Source organism: Sapajus apella, unplaced genomic scaffold (genome assembly GCF_009761245.1).
Source record: "Sapajus apella isolate SASKATOON/1434 unplaced genomic scaffold, GSC_monkey_1.0 scaffold148, whole genome shotgun sequence".
NCBI classification, from domain to species: Eukaryota; Metazoa; Chordata; class Mammalia; order Primates; family Cebidae; genus Sapajus; species Sapajus apella.
Window position 1 is genome coordinate 2,033,437 of NW_022437088.1, and position 4,652 is coordinate 2,038,088.

A 4,652-nucleotide genomic window follows, 5' to 3' on the forward strand; every position below is an offset into this window, starting at 1 on the left:
TTTTTTTGTATTTTTAGTAGAGACGGGGTTTCACCATGTTGGCCAGGATGGTCTCGATCTCTTGACCTCGTGATCCACCCGCCTCGGCCTCCCAAAGTGCTGGGATTACAGGCTTGAGCCACCGCGCCCGGCCTCTAATTTTTAATTTACTTGTAGAGATGGGATCTCTTTATGTTTCCCAGACTGTTCTCAAACTCCCGGCCTCAAGTGATCCTCCTGCCTTGGCCTCCCAAAGTGCTGGGATTACAGGCATGAGCCACTGTGCCCAGAGAGAGGTTTCCTTTCATCTTTTTTTTACTGGAAACTTCAGGTTCTCTCCTGAAGGGACAGCATTCCTTATATCCTTGTCAAACAGTCATTTTTTTTTTCTAAATTCAAACTTCCTCTGGGCCTGGAAATGTAGGAAGTGACCTCTCTGCTTTTCATTACTTCTAGATGTTAGTTTCTTCTTTCTAAGACTTCCCAGCTCCTTGGAAGCTCATGTACCAGCTGCCATCCTTCTTATTTTACTCCTTACAGCTCTTCAGCTCCGGGATCACTGTTTTCTTCTCATCGGTGCTTCTGTTGTTATTTTCAGTGGCTTCAGCATCCACACAGACAATTCATCCAACACCTGGGCCTTTATTTTCTCAACTCCTCATTTCCAAAAAGATTTGCCTTCTTGCATTTCAGCATCCCATTCCTCTGTTCATGCTTTAGATTATGTCATTACCAAAATGAAGCACCCCACTTCCAAAATCTTGATTTTGAGCCTCCCATTATCTGCTGAGCTCCTCCTGTCATTCCAACTCTGTTCCCCTCTCTGGCTCCGCCACTCCAGCATTTTCCTGACTCCTCAGGTACCCTCAGTCTTTTTACCTTCTGACATTTGCATCTTCCATCAATATCGCTTGTGTCCTTGTTGCCCTTCTCCCTCAGCTCAGGTTCTAAGGCTCCTCGTTATAATCACTGCCTCAACTCCTTTGATTTCGTCTCTCTGTCCTCAACCCAGTTAATCCAACATTTCACCTCCAGCAACTTGCCAGTTAAATCCACCTGGATGGCTGAATCTGGCTGGAGAAAAATGCACAGCTTTGTTGACTTGTCTCACTTTAAATCGATCACCACAGACCCCAAAAGGGATGCTTGGCAATGGCTGGCGGTTCTACTATGTTTCCCTGGTGGATTCATTCACCAGTTCTTTCAGATAGATGATTATTTCAGTTTGTCTTCTCTCTTTAAAGTTCAGTACGTCTTTTCACATTCTCCCTTTTCCTGAGAGGTTTGCAGACTGAGAAGGTCAGGAGCTCGAGATCAGCCTGACCAACAGGATAAAACCCCATCTCTGCTGAAAACATTTTTAAAAAATTAGCTGGATGTGGTGGTATGTGCCTGTAATCCCAGCTACTCAGGAGGCTGAGGCAGGAGAATTGCTTGAACCCCGGAGGCAGAGGTTACAGTGAGCTGAGGTTGCGCCACTGCACTCCAGCCTGGGCAACAGATCGAGACTCAGTCTCAAAAAAAAAAAAAAGAGGAAAGAAAGAAAGAAAGAAAGAAAATAGGAGCAATCAGGAAACTTGTATGAGCTCCCTTCCCTCCTGGAAATCTGCTGTCTTTCCTGTTAGGCAAATGATCCATCACTGTTCCTAAGGCCAACCCTTTGCTGGTTCCCTGGATCCCATCCCCTCTCACCTACTTAAAGACTTTTCTTTTGTAATTACTCCTGTTGCTTTTTTCTTTTTCTTTTATTTTTGAGACGGAATCTTGCTCTGTCATCCAGGGTAGAGTGCAGTGGCACGATCTTGGCCCATTGCAACCTCCCGGGTTCAAGGGATTCTCCTGCCTTAGCCTCCCAGATATCTGGGATTTCAGGCACATGCCACCGTGCCTGGCTAATTTTTGTATTTTTAGTAGAGATGGGGTTTCACCGTGTTGGCCAGGCTGGTCGTGAACTCCTGACCTTGTGGTCCACCTGCCTCGGCCTCCCGAAGTGCTGGGATTACAGGTGTGAGCCATTGCCCCTGCTGACTCCTTTCTTTCTTGCGTCATCAAATTTTCCCTCTCCATTGTATCGTACTTATCAGCTTACAACTAATATATCATTTATTTATTTATTTTGAGACAAGCTCTCACTTTGCTGCCCAGGCTGGAGTGCTGTGGCGAGATCACAGCTCACTGCAACTTCCACCTCCTGGGCTCAAGCGATCCTTCTACCTCAGTCTTCTGAGTAGCTGGGACTATAGGCATGTGCCACTATGTCTGGCTAATTTAAAAATTTTTTTTTAGAGACAGGGTCTCTGTGTGTGTGCATACATGTAATTAGGTAAGCACGGATACTGTGTGTCAGTGGGAGTATGGGCTTGTATCAGATGATGCTGTTGGGTTCTCATGTATGCTCTGTGCCTTTCTGGTCTAATTTCCCCATGATAGGACTGGACCCAGAGCTGGCTTCCAGGAGATTCATAGACCATCACAGCTAGAAGGAGGCCAAGAGAAAACACAGTTCACATTCCTCACTTCACACATATGAAAACTGAGGCCTAATTTTTTAGTACAGACAGGGCCTCATTATATTGCCCAGGCTGGTCTTGAACTCCTGGGCTTAAGGTGATCCTCCTGCCCTGGACTCCCAAAGTGTTGGGATTATAGGCATGAGCCACTATGCCCAGCCCAGTCCTTTATTGATGGAAATTTTTCATATGTCTATTTCTTCCTTCTTGCAAATATCCTTGTTTGTATACCTACATATTGGCAGGAAAATAACAACATAAGGTAAATGTCTGGCAGTAGAAATATTAGTTTAAGTGGCATGTTCATTTTTAATTTTTTTTTTTTTTTAGGCAGAATCTCACTCTGTTGCCCAGGCTGGAGTGCAGTGGCGTGATCTTGGCTCACTGCAACCTCTACCTCCCAGGTTCAAGTGATCCTCCCGGAGTAGCTGGGATTATAGGCTTGAGCCACCACACCCAGCTAATTTTTATATTTTTAGTAGGGATGGGGTTTCACCATGTTGGCCAGGTTGGTCTTGAGCTCCTGACCTCAAGTGATCTGCTTGCCTCAATCTTCCAAAATGCTGGAATTACAGGGGCGAGCGGCTGAGACTGGCCTTTATTTTTAATTTTTATGAATATTACCAATTTGCCTCCCAAAAAGGTTGTACCAGTTTATATGGCCACATACACTTCATGTGATGCCTGTTTACTTGTCCGAACTAGGTATTATTGAGCTTTTAATTTTTGCTAATCTACTTTGTGAAAATGGCATTTTTTTTTCTGATTTATGCTTATATAATTCTGAGTGAAATGGAACTTGAATTTTTTTTTTTGTTGAGGCGAGGTCTTGAATTCCAAGATACTACACGAATGAAAACAAAAACAAACAAAAAAAAAGAGATGCGGTCACACTCTGTTACCCAGGCTGGAGTGCTGTGGTGTGATCTCTGCTCACTGCAACCTCCGCCTCTTGGGTTCAAGCTTCTCTTGCTTCAGCCTCCCAAGTAGCTGGGACTACAGGCATGCATCACCACACCTGGCTAATTTTTGTATTTTTAGTAGAGACGGGGTTTCATCATGTTGACCAGGCTGGTTTTGAGCTCCTGACCTCGACCGATCCCCCTGCCCTGGCCTCCCAAAATTTTGGAATTGCAGGCGTGAGCCACTGTGCCCAGACAGTAACATTTTATAATGTTAAAAAGGATCCTGTAGACCGGGCACAGAGGCTCACACCTATAATCCCAGCAGCTTGGGAGGCGGAGGCAGGTGGATCGCCTGAGGTCAGGAGTTCATGACCAGCCAGGCCAACATGGTGAAACCCCACCGCTACTAAAAATACAAAAAATTAGTCTGGCATGGTGGTGGGTGCCTGTAATCCCAGCTATTTGGGAGGCTGAGGCAGAAGAATTGCTTGAATCCAGGAGGCAGAAGTTGCACTGAGCTGAGATCATACCGTTGCATTCCAGCCTGGGTAACAAAGAAAGAATCAGTCTGAAAAAAAAAAAAAAAAAAAAAAAAAAAAAATCCTGTACATATTTTAATTGGGATCATATAAAAGATGTATTTTAGAGAAAATTGACATTTTTACATGATTGAGCCTTTCTCTTTAAGAAAAATATGTATTTATTCAATTTTCTATTTATGCAAGTTTTTTTATATCCCTGTGGTATAATATGAAATATATAGTAGTCATTTCATATCCATGGGAATTGGTTCCAGGACCCACTCAGATACCAAAATCCTTAGATGCTCAAGTACCTTTTTTTGTAGAGATAGGGTCTCATTATGTTGCCCAGGCTGGTCTTGAAATCCTGGGCTCAAGCGATCCTCTCGTGAGCCACCATGCCCGGCCTCAAGTCCCTTATATAAAATCAGATAGTATTTGCATATAACCTATGCACATCGTCCTGTATGCTTTAAATTACAGGTAACTCTAGTTTACTTGTAATACGTAATGCAATGCCTACTTCATTCACATGGATTCAACGTAGTACTTAGCATGTGGCAAAATTCAAGTTTTGCTTTTGGGGACTTTGAGGAATTTTTTCTTCAAATATTCTTGGTCCTGGGTTGGTTGAATGCAGGGCTGTGAAAACCACTGATACTGATACAGTGTTTGGTATTTGGCCTTTGTTTCATTTCTGTCACAGCTCTTTCTTTTTTTTTTTTTTGACGGAGTTT